This window comes from Equus przewalskii, chromosome 26, assembly GCF_037783145.1.
Source record: "Equus przewalskii isolate Varuska chromosome 26, EquPr2, whole genome shotgun sequence".
Classification (NCBI taxonomy): Eukaryota; Metazoa; Chordata; class Mammalia; order Perissodactyla; family Equidae; genus Equus; species Equus przewalskii.
The window spans coordinates 16,706,312-16,724,996 of NC_091856.1; the positions used below are offsets into that span (position 1 = coordinate 16,706,312).

Consider the following 18,685-nt stretch of genomic DNA (forward strand, 5'->3'; position numbering starts at 1 on the left):
AAGTTCTGAAACAGAAAACTTTTTCAGATCATATTCTCTGACCACAAAGCCTAAGTAGACGCTAATAACAAAGCAACGGCACCAAGATAAAACCTCTGCTACAGAGGAAGGGAACTTTTGGTGTCTTTCCTCATGCCACATGTTTCTCTCCCCACTCTCTTCCTGCGTCAGGTGGCTTTATAACTGCTCTGCTCACTTCCTCCTCCTTTTCCAGTTCCGTGTGACTGGGGACTCCTGACGCCCAGGGGGTGAGTATCTGGGCACCTCTTATAGCCCAGCCAGCTCTCCCAGGGTGATGCCTGAATATTTGGTCCCAAGATTCAGAGCACAGCCTCTGTGAGGCTTGACCCTTAGTTCCGCGCTCCGCTCTAGCTTCTCCAGAGCCTCCGGAGAACATTGTTGTGAGCCGGCCAGCTATTACTAAAATGACGCTTTGACTCCCATTTGATTAGTGTTTCTTATAGATAGCTCTGCAGGAACCTCTGGGGAGAAGTAGAGTGGCTGAACGAAGATGATTTGTGCACTTCTGCAATCCCAGATGTAGATGTTACTGGCAAGTGTCACCAACACTTCCTCTTGATTTTTAATATCTACCAATTGGAAACTAGAAAAGACGTCTGCACTCCCAACGTTAAAATACTATTGCAAATGATGTATAAAATAGAACTTATAAAAATTAATGGGATGCATCCATTTAATAATGCTTTTATTACTAAACAAAAAATAATAATAATGTGTTAACATTTAATGACAGGGATTTAAATAAAATCCACCCTAAAGAAATCAAGAAGATCAAAATAATAAAGATAAAGGTGGAAACTAATTAATTAGGAAGCAAAATAGGATAGAATAGATAAGTAAACCCAAGAGCTGTTTCTTTGGGAAAACAAAAACAATTAAAGAGACAAATCTAATTAATAAACAAAAATAAGGCAACACAAATAATTACATTTATCCTGAGTTTAAAAAGGATTTAGTTACCGACACGAAGATTTAGAAATCATTAGCAAATACCCTAAACTGTTGTTTATGTAATGTTGTTTATGTGTAATGAATATAAAGATCTCAATGACATATACAATTGTCACTTCTGCCAAGCTCCCTACCGCCCATGGCACCCTCATTGCACCCCAAATCTTCATGCCTCGCTTCAGCAGCCCTGAAGCAGGAAAATTCCCTTAGAACAAAGCCGTTGGTCGACTCTTCAGGCTTGGCAGGGCTGTTTGACCCCTTTCTCTATCTAAAAACACAAAAAGTTCTGGTTATGCTGTAAACCTCAGGGCACAATGCCCATTCCTTTCAAGTAGTATTGACCTTGTTTCTATTGAGGCCCCACTGTAGCCCCACTGCAGCCCTGTAAGAACGCCTATCTGGAAAATAAGCTTGGAGAATGTGGAGACTAGAGGGCACGGAGCCCAATGTTTGACCTGGAAAACACTGAACTAAAGACTTTGTTACAGGAGAAAGCCAACTGGGGTGGGGGTGGGAGGGGGCGGGAGGATGGACTGGGTGGGGAGAGGATAATAAACGTTCCATGGAAGAAAGTTAGACAGCTTTGCATCAGGTTAATCAATTACATTTCTGATCTAGCTCCATCTTTTCTGTTTTAGTCGTATAACTTCTGATTTTATCTTTTCTGTAAACTGAAGATAACCACCTCTTAACTCACAGAAATATTAGAAGGAAATAAGATAGCATATGTAGATATGGTCACATAAGAAACAAGAGCAACACCAGAATCTTTCTCAGTAGATGGATTTGGGGAACTTCTTCTGCTACAGCTTTCATGAAATGATTCTCACCTAGGCTCTGTGTCTTTATAGTCCAAATGTAAAAGTTTCAGAGAGTTACTGATTGGCCCAATTTAGGCCAAAAATGACTGTCTGGAATAATAAATTATGGCCAAGTGGGTCGAGCCAAGTAGTATGGACATGGCAAGTAGATGTCTTTCCCTGTGAGTCAGGAGCCATGGCCAGGAAGACTCCTTGAGAGCTGAGCAAGTGCTCTAAGAGATGTTACTATGAGAATATACACCACAGTGTGAAAACGCTTATCTCTGGGGGTGAGTTTGTGGATGCCTGCTTGTTTTGGTTTGTATCATTCAAGAATGGCTTAGTTGCAAGTGACAGAAACACAACTCTAACCATCTGAGGCAGAAAGTGGAAATTATCAAAAGGCTAACATAGATGCAGTGAGAGCAGGGTGCAACCGGTCTCAGGGACAGCCAGAAACAGAATCTTGGACAGCCTGCCAGGACCATCTCTCCCTTCCAGTTCTCTCTGAATGTCAGCTTACTTCCCTCTGGATTTCTCCACACAACAGGAAACATGGCTGCCAGAGGCCCCCCAGCCTTGCATTAACCTGTTTCACTACCAGACAGAGACTGATACGTACTCTGTCTGGTTCCAAATTTTAAAACCCCAAAGAAGATTGGCTTAACTTGGACAGGAATCTTTACTGCCTTGTTCTCTGTTGTATCTACACTACCTGGCACATGGCAAACCTTAATAAACATGTTACACAATAGTGGATGTGAGGGAAATGGAGATGGCCTCGTGAAGGATGACTCCTGAGTTTGAGTGGCCAACTGGTAGGTGATCCCATTAACTCAACCAGGCTCCAGAAGGGTAACAGCAGACATGGAGGGCCCAGGAGCATGGCTTAGCAGTTAAGAATGTGAACACTAGAATTAGACTGTCTGGATCTGAATTCTAGCTCCATCACTGACCACCCGCGTGACGGTGTGACCGTGGGCAAGTTATTTCCACCTTCAAAGCTTCAGTTGTCCCAACTGTAAAAATGGAGATCATTTTAACACTCAGTTCATAGGGCTCACTGTGAAAATTAAATCAAATACACTGTATAAAGCGCTCGATAATCATTGACTACTATTATTATATTCTTCTTTCAACCACGCTGCATCATGCTTTCAAATTGACTTTCACTATCTTTGTGGTTAGAACAGATTTTTTTCTAATGATAGTGTAAGTTTCATGTTTCAACATTCCTGCCACTTAATGTCTGTTCTTCCAGTAAACAGAGCAAGGATATGTGCTTAATCAAACTTATCTCAATGGGGAGAAATAACTTCAGAGCCCCCAACTTTGCACGGTTTCATGTCATCACAGAGCCTGTGCTGTAAGAAGAGTTTGGAGGTGGCACAGGAATGCTCTTGGCAGGCTTCCAGGCAGCAATAGCTGGAAAATGAGGATAGCTATATTCAGGGAGTGCAAGTCCAGTCCAGTGGGGACAACTACCCAGTCGTGCTCACTCATGACTGCTGCCTCCCCTAGACATGGGGATATCCAAAAGGATTTGGCTTCTTCCTCCAAATCTTAAGGTTGAAACTCATCTTCCCCCTCTGCAGGTTTTTACGTATTAGCTAAGGAATTGATTGGAACATATCCTTTCCCCGGGAGAATATGTACGTTTGAAAGCAGAAGCTTTTTATGTGATCTTTCTAATTTCTCTGTATATAAGGGCGATGGCTTTGAGGCCAGCCCCACCCTCCAGATAGGAGATGCTTTGAAGGTATAAGTGGAAATCGGAATAAGAAGGAAATTTGGGGGGTGTTTTTACTCTCTTTTTGTTAGAGTAGAATAAACCTTAGTATTTTATATAAAGGTCCTAATTTTTATAACATCCTCAAATATGTTGGGGCAAATTATATTTTCCAAAAACGGCTGCACCAATGTAGCATATCCCAACCCACATGCTCTGGTTAGAGAAATGTACAAATAACACATTTCAGTCAAAAGATGCTGATTGCATCCCAGTAACTATTGATCTCTGAGTCGTGACTCAAAATTCAGACCATAGCGCTTCACTTAAAGTCACGTTATCCTCTATTGTACGTTAGTGTGACGTTAAAAGCCCAGGATGTAGAATTAAATTTCCTGGTTTGATTTGTCGTTTACCACTAATTATATGACCTTGGATGAGTGACTTAACGTTTGTATGCCTCCGTTTCTTTATTTGTACGATGGGGATAATAATTGTTCCTAATTCACAGAGCTGTTGCTAATGAGTTAATACACATAAATAAATAACTTAGAATAGTTCTGAAGACGTATCATATGCTTAATGTGTGCTACCTGATGTTATTCTGGGTGTTCTTGTTCAAGGGCTGATTTCGAAGGAAGGAAAGGAAGGAATAGAGAAATATTATAATCCAAGTATCAAGTTTACTCTCTTTATTCAGATTATTAAGTGAAGGCAGGAGACCATCTGTTGACTCACTCTGCTGCTCTCTGCTCTGCTGGAAATTTCTTGGGCAACCATGTCCTAATACGCTGTGGCAGGACTGAGGCTGCCCCTGGAGGGACCTGGCCTGATCCCCATATTTCCTGGAAGCTGAAGTTTGGGAGTAGATATGCATGTGTTGGGGGGAAGACGGGGAGGAGAGATCAGGACGCTGCGGGGAAAGCTAACCCTAAGGAGAGAAAGGACAGAATACAGCATATTAGCTGCTCCAGGGACAAACCACATATTGTATCATTTCTTCCAAGTCTGGGCCCCACCGACCCTCAGTCTTGACCCAAGAGGGAAGACAACACTGGGCAAAGCCTGGAGAGTAACTTGCGGCGGTGGGGGCCCAGGCTGAGGATGCTGGGCCAGGAGTAAGCTTTGGAAAAGCGGAGGAAAAAGACAAAATGGGCTTCATAATCCTGCACCTTTCCTGCTTCACTCAGTGAGGGGAGGCAGAGGCGTTTCCAGGGGAATCCCGTATTCTTAAGGACTTACCACGTTTATCCCACCCCTTCCACTCCAAGTGCCACAATGTATGAAGACGGTCTCACGGTCAAATCCTCAGTCTGGATTTAGTGCTAAAAATGAAATACGTGTGTGGGGGGGGGGTGGCGAGTGGAGGCAGGGAAGGGGAAAAAATATAATTTCTTGAGTCCCTACTACAAGTGAGGAAAAGAGCTCAGTCCTTTTCCATGATCTCGTGTAGCCCTCAAAAATGACCCTGAGTTCAATACTTTTACTTATTTCCAGGTAAAATGGGAAACTGAAGTCTGGTGTTAGAACTGGAGTTTGAGTCCAGCGCCGGTTCCAAGGCTCATGCTCTTCCGAGTACACCACGCAGACCCCCACAGTGAGAAATACAAGTGTCGATCTTCATAAATCCAATCATCCCCCTAACCACCGGCCAGAAAGAAGAGGGAAAGTAGGACAGCAGATGCCAACGCAGGACTTGAGATTCACAACAACAGGATATGGTGAGCGCGGCAGAGTTCTCTGGTTATCTTGCTGCCAGTCACCTACTCTCGTCCTGCCTGTTTACAAGTCAGGAAATGAAGCAGGGATGACGCGCATGAGGGGGAAATTGACAAGCAAGCAAATTCTAGAAGTTTCACTCAGCAGTATGGCTCTCTCGCATTTTGTTACCAGCAGGATAGAGAAAATGTCAAGGCTGCAGCCAAGACGAGTGTGTAGCCCATGTCCCCTGGGGCCACACCAGACTGCAGGGACAGTAAGAGAAATGCAGTCACGGATGCTGGCTCAGCAACTGCAAGCAGAACCACTGGGCCACCAGCAGCTCCCTCCCGCAGCCAATCCCTCTCTCTCTGATTGAAGGGCTCACAAAGGCTCACGGACCCAGTAGGATTGAGTAGACTTTGGAGGTAGACAGACCTGGTTCAAATCCTGCTTCCACCGTGTCCCCTCATACGGTCATTGTGAGAAGCACAATAAGACAACATCTGTGAGGGACCAGCACAGGGCAGCAGTCATTCACATCACTTGTCAAGGGCAATTCTAGACTTCTTCAAGGGGTTACAGGGTCCCGCCAGGTCAAGGCCCTAAATATTTCAAATCAGCCTCCATCCCCAGCCTCAGTTCAGACTGCCAGAACGCTCCACCCAAACATCAAATCTGACTTCATCATAGTCACAGAAACAAAGATTTGAAAGGGAACAACAGTGTACAATTCGGCTTTAAACCTATATCCTACTATCACACCACATGCCTATAGTGCACTGTTAATTGGAATAGCACATTCTATACACTATCTTAGGGGAAGGTATGGTTTTCAATGGTTTTGCTGGGAAGAGTCATTTCCATTCAGCGTTCCTTATCTATTTGTCACAGCTGACCTTGGATGCATCCCTGGTCTATGTGTCTTGGTTCAGTGGCGGTAGTTCCTATTCTGGGGCAAACCCCAGACCTATTTTTTTTCTACCATTGGTGACATTTAGTACGTTCACTATGTTGTGCAACCATCCCCACTGTCTAGTTGCGAAATATTTTTATCACCTCAAAAGGAAACCTCATACCCATTGAGCAGTCACTCCCTGTTCTACCCTTCCCCTAGACTCTGGCCGTCACTAATCTGCTTTCTGTCTCTATGGATTTGCCCGTTCTGGATATTTCGTATAAATGAAATCATACAGATAATGTATCTTTAAGAGCTAGGGCTAATTCATCTGACTGAGAGCTCCTGGTCTGGGAGGTTCAGGCCAATCAAGGATCCCCAGGCTGACTGGCCCTATCACAGTCCAGCCCACCTTGACTGCCCCCAGTGGCTTTCTCAGATGAGGAAAGATATTTGATTGGGCTGCTTCTTCAGTGATCCTAGGGGCTGAAACCCCAGTTTCTCTCTTTCCTAGGCCTATCCTCACCCAACCTGGCCTTACACATCAAAGCCAACAGCTCTAACACTGCAGTGGGGCCATTCTACTATAAGGAGTGAGCTCTCTAATGGCGTCTAAAGCCAAGCAAGTAGATGCAATTTCTTGAGGAATGAGAATGGGATGAGAACAGGCTCTAGGAGAGAGCTTCGAGAAGAGACTGGATAGAGGAGTCGTTGATAAAGACGACCAAGATAAAGTGGTCAGAGACGTAAGGAAAAACCTGGGATTGTGAGATGTCACAGAGGCCAAAGGAAAACATGTTTCAAGAAGAAGAGAGGAGTCAATGGAGATCAAATAAGCTGAGACTGAATAAGCAGTCCTCAAAAGAATGGTTCTGCTAGCACAACTCGACAACAAAAAAACAAGTGACCCAATCAAAAAATGAGCAGCGAATATGAACAGACATTTTTCCAGAGAAGATATACAGGTGGCCAATAGACAGACAAAAAGATGTTCAATGTCACTAATCACTAAGGAAATGCAAATCGAAACTATAGTGAGATATCACCTTGTATCCGTTAGAATGGCTACAATTACCAAGACAAAAAATAACAAATGTTGGAGAGGATGTGGAGAAAAGGGAACCCTCACACACTGCTGCTGGGAATGCAAACTGGTGCAGCCATTGTGGAAAACAGTATGGAGATTTCTCAAAAAATTAAAAATAGAAATACCATATCACCCAGCTATTCCACCACTGAGTATTTTTCCAAAGAACTTGAAATCAACAATTCAAAGAGACTTAGGCATCTCTGTGTTCATTGCAGCATTATGCACAATGGCCAAGATGTGGAGGCAACCTAAGTGCCCATCAACTGATGAATGGGAAAAGAAGATGTCATTTATATACACTATGGAATACTACTCAGCCATAAAAAAGACAAAATCTTCCCATTGGCAACAACCTGGATGGACCTTGAGGGTATCAGGTTAAGTGAGATAAGCCAGACAGAGAAAGACAAACACTGTATGATTTCACTTATATGTGGAAGATAAACAAATACTTGGACAAAGAGATCAGAATAGTGGCTACCAGAGGAGAAGGGGGTTGGGGCTGGGCATAAGGAGTAAAGGGGCACGTATATACGGTGACAGATAAATAACAACGTACAACTGAAATTTCCCAATGTTATAGACTATTATGACCTCAATTAAAAGAAAAAAAAAGAGTAGCTCTGGTAGTGAGACACCTCTGCTGGAAACCAGATTGCTGCGGGTTGCAGGTGGAATGGAGATGACGGGGTGGAGACAGCGAGGGTAATCAATACCCTCAGGAAGTTTGGCTGTAAAGGAGAGACGAGAAAGTGGGTTGTATCTAAAGAGGAGCATAGGGGTCTGAGGAGGTTGTTTGGGGTTTTTTTGTTTTTGTTTTGGGCCATGAAAGAAAAGAGCATGTTTTAATGTTGATAGGAGTCTCCCAGTAACGGAGAGATTTAAGATGCAAGAGAGAGGATGACCACATATTGGTCATCCACATACTGGGGTCCCTCAGAAGGCAAAGGATGGAGCCAGGACAAAGATCCTCTGAGAGCAGATCTGCCCCAGCCATGAAAATCCGGGGAGAAAACCCAGGCCCACAGTCTGTCGAACATATCTGGGAGCCGGGAGATCCCTGGCAGTGACTGTGGGGGGAGCAGAAAATGGCAGAGGGAAGGCTCCTCCCCAGACTGGCCTGTCTTCACATCAAAGTGACTTCTCATAGTGGTCTAAGACAAGTAGTTGGTTCAGAGCCAGCCTGGCTCCTGTCAACACACCTCCCTCAGGGACTCCCTCACAGCTGTCCCAGAGGCAGACAAAGCCTCTATTTGAGAGTCTTTCATTGTGTAAAGGGACAATAATGAGTGGAAAGATGGATTAGCACAAGAGACAGAAAACTGAATTCCTGGCTCCCAAACTCTGATTCCCAATCCCTCAGACAGAGCAGGCTCTGAGAGGTGGACCAACTGAGGGGACAAAGGAAGTGATCAGAGTAAGTGCACAAAGTGTGTTTCACAGGAAGAAGTACAAACAATATTTTGACTCTTTAAAATAAGTGGATCTGGAGGATTTCGAATGATTAATTATCCTGTCTCTGCAGGATGTACATCCTGACATTGGTTTGGCCTATCCGGGATAGTTGGCCCCATTTCTAATGAGATGACACAAAAGCCAGGGCCAAGCAGGAGCAGAGAGGGAATTGTCACTTCCCCTCTTGCAAAATCACATTCTTACCCAGGGCACTGGTGACTGGGTGCCCGAGGCTGGAGCACTCAGAAAGGGCTGGGGAGTGGACTGCGTGCCAGCCTGCAGCATCGGCTGAAGCTTTTGCGAGCTCTGCTCAGCCTCCTCTGCTTGGAGCCTCCGCAGGCCTCCACCTCACCTTGGCTTTCACAGTCCTGCCTGATCCAGTTCAAGCTCTCCCCTCCTCTCCTCTTCGGTGTTCCCACCGCAGCTACGGTCCAGTGATTATGATATGATTATGAGCATCAAAGTAGCGGGCAGGGGAATGCTATTGATTCTCAGGACGTGTCACACCCTCATGAGTAGGAGAAAATGTTGGGGCAAAGTGCTTGTTTCCAAAGACAGGGCCTTATCTCACCCCAGTGTGATTGCCCCAGGTATGAGTTTCGGAGATTTTGCATTGCTCCAGGCTCTGGGTGGGACGGCAAAAGGTACTGAGGAGACCGATTCTGGAAAAAGCAGTCTCAGGGCGTTATCTCCCTTAATCCTCACATCCCTGGGGGCGCAGAGAATATTCCAGGAATTTTTCAGATGATGAAACTGAGGCCCAAAGACATCAATGCTACCGTGGCCATACGACTAGTGGAGGAGCCGGAATTGAAACCCGAGTCATGCTGATTCTTGTCTGGTATGGCTTAGCTGCCTAAGACTCAGTCCCACCACTCAAGAAACTCACAAGAGAGGATGTAATGGACAGCATGGTGACCATAGCCGATGATACTGCATTGTGTAATTGAAATTAGCTAAGAGAGTAGCTTTTAAGAATTCTCACCAAAATAAGTAAATAACTATGGGAGGTTCTGGACGTGTTAATTAACTTGATGGTAAGAGTCTTTTCCCAATGTATACGAATATCAAATCATCATGCTGTCCACTTTAAATATCTTACAATTTTAGGGGCCGGCTCCATGGCCAAGTGGTTAAGTTCGCGCGCTCCGCTGCGGCGGCCCAGGGTTCGGATCCTGGGCGCGGACATGGCACCGCTCGTCAGGCCACGTTGAGGCAGTGTCCCACATCCCACAACTAGAAGGACCTGCAACTAAGATATACAACCATGTACTGGGGGGGTTTTGGAAATAAAGCAGAAAAAAAAAAAAAAAGATTGGCAACAGTTGTTAGCCCAGGTGCCAATCCTTAAATATCTTACAATTTTATTTGTCAATTATACCTCAATAAAGCTCAGGGGGGCGGAAAAGAAACTCCCAAGAAATTTACACAAATTATCATAAGGTGATTATGTGCGTTAGAGTCCAGTGGGAGTTTAGAGGATGGAGAAATCACATCAGAACTTTTTAACGTGGGAGAAGTGGTCCAACTGTGCAAGGAAAACCAGTCAGGATATTTGAAAGCGAGTTTGTTCTGAAAAATCTTGTTAGGTGGATCTGCAAGTTGAGAAAACAAATAAGACTTCCAGGGTGGAGAAGGTATGATAACTTTTAAAGATTTTATTTTTCCTTTTTCTCCCAAAGCCCCCTGGTACATAGTTGCGTATTTTTAGTTGTGGGTCCCTCTAGTTGTGGCATGTGGGATGCTGCCTCAGCATGGCCTGACGGGCGGTGCCATGTCCGCACCCAGGATTCAAACTGGCAAAACCCTGGGCCACTGAAGCAGAGGGGGTGGATCTTAACCACTCGGCCATGGGGCCAGCCCCCGGGGGTGACAACTTTTAAGATGGACCTGGTGGTAGGATTTGGATACGTGGAGATGGAGGAGACATATGGGTATTAACTCCAAAACAGGACCAGTAACACGACAGCCAGGAAGGCCTATGAAATAAAGCATGATGGGAATGAATTTGTAACACAAACCTGAATGCACAAGAAAGAATGCATTGCTTTACTTACTTTACATAAAATTAGGGTGGGTGTGACGTGGAGCCCCCATCCCATTCACTTGGTGGGAAATTTAATTTCAGATTGAAAGTGTTTTCTTCTCTCCCCACCTCCCATTCCCATCCCCACTCTTAGAGCTGGTGACCAGGAGGCATTTCTGGCCATCAGTGTACATCAGGGGCCAGCAAACTTTTCCTGCAAAGGATCAGATAGTAAATATTTTAGCGTTTGAGGGCCAGAGAAGTCTCTGTCACAACTACTCAACTCTACCATTGTTGCTTGAAAGCAGCCATAGACCATAAGTAAATGAATGAGCTTGGCTATGTTCCAATAAGACTTTACTTATGGACACTGAAATTTGAATTTCACGTCATAAAATATTATTCTTCTTATGACTTTTATTCAAAATTTAAAAATGTAAAAACCATTCTTAGCTCACAGGTCATACAAAAACAGGTGGCAGACCAGATTTGACCTATGAGCAAACTCTTATCTACATGGTTTCCATCAAGATGGCTGTAGGCCAAGCTTCCATGGGTCTCTGAAGCTGGCTGGCCCTGTTGCCCCGTGAAAACCTTTGTCAGGGTTGAGAGTCTCAGTAGCCAGAGTCCAGGAAGATCCTTCCTATATTGCACATGGAATTGTTGTCTCTGGATGTCTTGCCATCTTCCTGAGATTCTGTGAGGGATGAACCACAGAGCCCCAGACATCCATTCCTTCCCTTGGGGAAAAATCTTCATTCTTTCCCTACCAGGGACTCCACTCCTCAAAGCCACTCTACAGCTCCCTTCCCTAGCATAGTACGCTCAACTCCCTCAGGACAAAGGGAAAAGTCAGGAAGGGAGATGGTCTGCAGATGACTTCTTCTTTGGCCCTGCAGCAAAGGAGCACATAGACTTGGCTACCTGCTGGAATGCTGAGTAACATACAAAGAAAACAGGCAAATACCTCAATAAATTATCCCGCCTAGGACCAGAGCTTTCTAGCCAGGGAGCAAGTTCAGGCCTCAACATTCCAAGCTTAAGAGATCAGGCTGTTCCCCACACCTCAACGGATGCTGGTCCTGGGTGTCCTCAGAAAACCTCTGAAGGGGGGCAGGATCCTGGTGATGAAGAGGGGAAGCATGCGATTCGGCCTTCCCCAGGACACCAAGCTCCACCGATGGTGACTCATGGTCTTGGCTTGTAAGCAACTTTGCTAATCACTTTGACCACCGCTGGTCCCTACCAGCTGCCGCTGCGGGAGGACCCCTAACATATCTGTGGTACCAAGAACACCTATCAGCTGATTTCCACTTTCCCCACAGAAGCCTGTTTGGCTTCTGCTTTGAGTGAATTGCTGAAGCTCTGTGGAACTTTAGCCATAATTCTAAGAATGGAAGGTCGAATGTCACTTCAGTCATGGAATTACCTCCAAGCCCCCAGCCTAAAGAGGCCTCTTCCTGCCTTGATCTCAAAGCACACACTCAGCAGTGCCTGCTATTTGTGTCATTATTGGCCTATCTCAGGCCCCTGTGGCAAGAGGATTGGCTTCAAGCATGGTTCCGGCAGCCACCTGCTCCTCACTAGGATGGCCAGGCTTACTGGAAAAGAATGTTCTCTATGCAAAGCAATTTGAGGTAAGAAAAGTTATCCTTGGAGGGTGGGGATTGGCCAGACACTCAAGCCTGGGAAAGGCAATTTGTGCTGGGAAATCGCTTTTGTAAAGAGCCCGCAAGAGGCCGTCTACCGCCCAGACTTGAACGTTATTCTCTCAAGTGGAAAACAGAAACCATTGTCCAGGCTGATATCTTGCTCCTTATCTGTGCACCCATCAACCTTTGTCAACAAGATCATTTTGATCATTGTGATCATGGCGTGCCCACACACATCACACGGGAAAGACTCAATGACAAAGCTTTGTTATATGGATGAATAAATGAAATTCACTCTCAGGAGTTTAGCCAGCATTTGCCTAGTTTTCTCCACACTCTAGAAAAAGGATATTTATAAAATAGCCCTATCCTTCCACAGGTCTGTATAAAGCCCCCTGGCTTAATTGACTTGACATTTTTTTTAACTTGATGCAAGGATTCCTAAGCAAATGGCTGCCACATATCTGCTGTCTAGATAGGAAGAGGGGGAAAGGAGAGGCAACAGCCCCAATTGTACCCGTTATCAGCACAGTAAAAGCTTTCTCAGAAAGCCCCCTGGTGGACTTCACTTCAGCCTAAATGACTAGAACTGTATCCTATGTCCACCCTGGACAATGAAGGACGTTAAGAACTTGAGTTTTCAGCTTCTCCAGCCTCTGGCGAAGAGGAAAAGGAGGATTTGGACAGGTATAAGTGGAGTCACCCTGAAATTCTGCCACGAATAGCTATACATTTTGAAAAATAAAAGCACTAAAGGGGAAATTATGTCTGTTCTCTACTAAAATATATTATAAAACCACAGGAATAAAAGCAGAGTGATACACACTAGATTTGACAGAGGTCCACAGACAAGAAGAAATAGCCCAGAAACAGATCCTAGAATACGTAACTCAATATATGGTTTTTTTTTTAAATTAAAGAATTTGCTGACCCCTGGGCTAAATGATGGAGCACTCTTGCTGCTTAGGGAATCTGAGAGACTGAGTCAGCATTGGCTCTTGTTGGAGGGAAAATTAACCCAGAAGAGTAGAACTCACCATCTACCCCGTTGATAGGCCAGACCCCCCTTCTCCCTTTGAAGCTGGTGAAGTGTGAGCAGTGCCCGCACTAATATCCAGGTGATGTTAAAGTTGCATTTTGAAGATCCTGGGGACAGTGACTTCTGTCTCACCTGGAGCAAGGTTGAGCTTTCCAAGAAAACTGAAATGGGAACTAGGAACTGAGGGGACTTCAGAGTGGGCTGTAGAAGGACATGGGAAGAAAAGCTCTCTAAGGAAAAGAGGGCTCTGCATGGACCATCTTCTTTCTGGAGGTAGTAAGGACTTGCCCCCTTCGCTGTATAAGAGGAATGAGTCAGCTGAAGAAAATCTCTGTTTCTGCTTTGTGATGGTACATTTACTCTTTATTAACAGATCTGAGAGGATCCCACTGTGGGCCACCAGGTGCTTGGTCCTTGGGAAAATTGTGAGCAGAATGTTCCCGAGGAAGAGAGAGAAACAATTGTTATGCCGCTTGGTGGGCTCTGGCAGAAATGATCCTGAAAGTTCATCAGTCCCTTTTCACAGGTGGTGGTGATGATGATGATAGAACTAATAATAGCAGCTAACATTTAATGATCATTTAGTATCAGCCAGGAGTATGGATTATGTAATTTCCTCCTCAAAACCACCCTTTGGAATTCTGCTATTGCCATCCCTATTTTTTTTTTTTTTTTCAGGTTGGGAAGTTAACTATGTTAAGTTAATCATCTGAGGCCACTCAACTAGGAAGTGATGAAGTCAGGATGCAAACCTTGGTGGAGAGGCCCCACTGCTGGCAGTGAGAGACCTGAGACCCACAGCAGGAGAGATGGTCCCTGGAACAAGAGAGCATGAGGCCAAATATCCTAATTTCCTGCCTCCCTTGGTCCCATAGGTTAATAAGAAACACGTGCATTGTGTAAAAATGAAGCCCGCCACTAAATATAGGCTACACCCAGAATTACAGGGTTTCAAGTGCTCTGTCAAGAACAGGCGGATCAGATATTTTCTAGATTCCTCATATTCAATAAAGAAAGCAACTTCCCCTACTTAAATCCCATCATTGACAAATAGAGAATTATAGCTTAAAGAATGGTTTAAAAAATCTTAGAGGAAATCATAAGTAGAATTCAAAACGTGACCTGTAACATTCAAAACCTTGAAAAACACAAAAATGACACAGAATAGTGAGAAGACGAACAAAGAAATATGAAGCAAATGCACTTTATGAAAGTGGAGACTGCAACTGTAGTTATTACTCCAGATAAAGCAGAATTCAAGAAAATAGAACTAAATTGATAAAGGCACATACTTTATAACTTATAACAGCCATTATCTTTTATTTATCAGATAACATGACATCAACACACAAAAGTAAAAACTACTGAAAACTAAGGCGAAAAATGACAAAAATATAATAAAAATGAGAGATTTAAAAATATTTCTATGACTATTTGACAAATCAAACGTGCAATAAAAGAAAAAGAAGCAAGGAAAAGAGAAAGTGAATAATAAATAGTAAGATGAGCGTCAATTCAGAAGAGCATGTTGTCTGCAAGATCTGTTTCTGGGCCCAGCCCCCTAAGGTTGAGTGACAGATTGCATGTCTCTCCCCTCTGACACGAAAGACAAGCAGGGCTGCCAGAAAGATCCTTGTGCAAATATGCTTACATACCCGTGTCCTTCTTTCTCAGCGGTGGATTACCAAATGTGAGATTTCAAGGCCAGGGGTAAATATGTTTTTAGTTTCAGTGGAAATAGCTGGATCGCATTCCTAAAGACTGCAGCAATTCACATTCCTACCACATCATCAATGCGCTTTTATGTTTTGCTAATCTAAGCGAAAAATAATATCTCACAATTGCTTTAGTTTGTATCCCTCTGTCTTCCACATTTATTGGTCATTTGCATGTCTTTTGCTATCGAGTATCTATTTATGTCATCAGCCATTTAAAATTTGGCTTCTTCGGTTTTTTTCTGTCAATTTGTAGGAGCTCTTTGTATATTGCAACATTAAATCTCTATCATATGGATTACTAATATTTTTCCCAACCTGTCATTTGCCTTTTGACTTGGATTTTGGTGTTTTTCAATATAAAAAAATTTCTTTAATGTAGCCGGTGATATCTATATTTCCCTTTATAAATCTGGGTTTTCTGATTTGCTTAAGAATTCTCCCATTATTCAAGTTTATGCATATATTCTCCTAAATTTTCTTCCTTTTTTTTCACATTTAATACTTTAGTCCATCAGAGATGTACTTTTTGAATGTGATGTGATGTGTGAGGCAAAAGTCCGACTTCATTTTCTTCATAACGCATGGTGAGCACCACTAAAATAGATGGATTCTTTTTCCCACTTAAAGTCTACCTTTGTGTTATATTAATTACCCGAGGCACCCAAGGTTATTTCTGGACTCAATTATGTTTCTTGGATCTATGTACAGATTCTTGTGTCAAGTTCATTTTGTTTTGATTAGCATTGCTTCATAGAATTTTAATGGTGTTTAGTAACTACAGGTCAAGCAAAATGAAGAGTGAGAACCTATTTGATTTGGATTTGGATCTCAAAACCATTGATCACCTTTGTGAGTACAGTTTCCCTAGAGATATGGAGATGGAAGCTAGATATGGTGATGTTTGGGAAAGAGTGGAAAGTATGCATGTGCTCTTGAAGAATTTGGCAGTGAGAAGGTGGAAGAAGCTGGTATGGTGGGTTGAGTGGGAAGCAGAGAAAGGAAAATGTTTTAAAGCCTGGGGAAGATTTGCACAGTTGTGGCCCAAAATGAAGGAATCAGTGGAAAGAGACTGGCAACTGAGAATACACATCTCCCAAAGAATTAAAACATCCACAAACTTCTTCCTAAAAGAACTAAAATAATGTGAATATTGTAAAATGACGTTACTTAGTTTCAGGCTCCATATAATGTGTATCGCCATTAAGACTTGCAGTAGTCTCAATTCAACATTAAGCACTATATTAAAAAATAGATAAGTAAATTAAAACCAACTACGCCCTCCCCTTCGGTGAAAACAATGAGGAAGTTAATTTTTTCTCTGCTAAGTTCAATTCTGAGAACAGACACTGGAGGAGGAGGCTGGAGGAAGACACTGCATTTCAAGACATCACAGGGACTTGACTTCCTGATAACCAGGGTGACAGCAATGGTTTAACCCACTGTTTGCCTGTTCCCTTTTATTCTGCTCCATACAAGAGATTGGTTTAACCTGTGGCCTCGGGTGCTGGGGCAGTGGTTTCCAAACTGGGCTGCACATTAGAGTTATCAGAAATGCTTTAAAAGAAAAATCTCAATGCCCAGGTGGCACTCGAGACCAGTTAAATCAGAGTCACATGAGACCAGAGCATCAGTCTTTTTTAAAGCTTCCCAGATGATTCTCATGTGCAGCAAAGATTGACCTGGGGCTTCTGAATCAGCTGACAATGTAATGCCATTTTCTGAAACTGGGACATGTGACCCTTGGCAAGCACTAGGATAAAGAAATTTCAGAGACAGATGACCGAGTCGTGTGACAGAGTATATTCTCTGCAAGCTGGTTTCGTTAGGATGTCCCTCAAGGAAAATGCTGTTGATGCCTTGAATCGGGGTGTTTTCCACGGGGTTTCTAACGTGGGCAAGAATCAGAAAGGCGTAAGAGTGTTTGCATAATGGGGTTCTTTGATCACTGTGCAGGGAAAAAAAAGGTTCCAATATCACAGAAATGAAAGTGAAGCTACTTCTGGTCTGGAATTGAATGTGAGACTTTAATTACCAAGAGCAAGAAGGGAGTCATTCATTTAGTAGTTTCTGAGGAGGTGAACACATTTATTTGTCAACTGTCCCAGTGGCTGGAATGTTGTTTAAACCAACTGCCAAGAGGCATTTAAAAATTAACTGTGCCACAAATTGTTTTGACACACAAGCACCTAGAACAAACACATATTCACACCCACCCTAAAATCAAAGTTTGCAAAACTAAAAAAATATTTACCTGGAAACAAAATGAATTGTATTGAAATTTGAAAAATAGAACACCGGGGTGTCACCCTAACTTTTGAGAAGCAAAAAGAAATATTTGTTAGCATTTGATTTTTATTTCCAAAGGTCAGTCTTTTTGTGATCTCAGTTAGAGAACAGAAAGTCAAGTGTAGCACCCAGAGAATTCTCTAGTAATGAGATACATTTCTGCATTTATGTCGCTTTGAAGACACAAAAAGTTTCCACCCTCAAGATTTACAGTACAAAGCCCTAAGTTAGAATCCCAACGCTGCTAGGTAGTGGTAGGTGACCTTGGATAATGATTTCACCACTCTAAACCTCAGTTTCATGATCTTTAAAATGGGGATGATGATAATTATATGATGACGATAATTGGACGCCTATTGCAAACACAAGTTGTTTGCAAAGTGCTCAGCTCCATGCCTAGCACAGGGTAAGCATTCAATAGATGGTAATCATTCCTCTAGCCATATTCCATTTATAAATTGTCTACGAGACCCAGAGAAATGTCCCTATGTGTCATTATCTGATATTTAAAGATCATATAGAAATAGCTGAAATTTTTTGGCATTAATAAAAAGACATGCAGTTTCATTTAGAGACACACTCGTCTGAATCTGTTCTTGATTCTGATCTCTAGCTGTGGCCAGTCTATTTCTGAAGCACTGCTTCTCTCTCTTAGTTACCCTGGCTCCCTATCTCCAGTGAAAAACTGAAAAAACACTGAGCAGAGTACAAACTATTGGTTTATTTTTAAATTTTCAAGAATCACTTGGAGACACAATGCTCTCCCATCAGTGTATCAGCTCATGCTTGCTTTCTCCTTGCTCTCTGCTGCCACACCATTTCTACCATTCAAACTCCTTCATACCTCACACATCCCCATCTTCAACGCCACTAGGCACTGCCCTCTGGGACGTTCATTATTTCAGGACCGTTTTCACAGTCTTTCTGCCCCATTCTCTGCCATCAATTCGTGGCCTTTCTAATAGTTTTTCATTCTCCCAAATACATGACTATTCATCATTACTTTATTTTAACCACTCACTCATATGCTAGTAGAGACATACATAGGACTTTATAAACACCTAGATCTCTAAATTTTCAAACATTGCCTCTCCTCCATTCTCCTTTCTGAAATTTTCATTATGTGTATTTCAGACTTTCACATTCTATACTGCATATCTCAACTTCCCTTTTATATCTTATACATCCTTTTCTGTCTGTGCTTCATTCTTGGTTGTTTCTTTAGATTTATGTTTCTAGTTTGCTAATTCTCTCTTCAGCTGTATTTAATATCCTGCTTAACCCATCTACTAAGAAAGGTTTCTTAAAAAATAGTTATAGTG

At 43.1% G+C, this 18,685-nt stretch overlaps 1 protein-coding gene and 1 long non-coding RNA gene across 3 annotated transcripts in view; one reads left to right on the forward strand and one right to left on the reverse strand.

Annotated features, from left to right (window-relative positions):
- SUSD1 (sushi domain containing 1) overlaps positions 1-18,685 on the reverse strand; it is a 183,353-nt gene that overhangs the window by 22,152 nt on the left and 142,516 nt on the right. The gene's annotated exons all lie outside the window — the stretch shown is intronic.
- On the forward strand, positions 142-6,470 carry LOC139079557 (uncharacterized). Its single transcript, XR_011533261.1, has 2 exons — positions 142-248; positions 4,999-6,470. It is a non-coding gene; the product is annotated as an uncharacterized lncRNA (long non-coding RNA).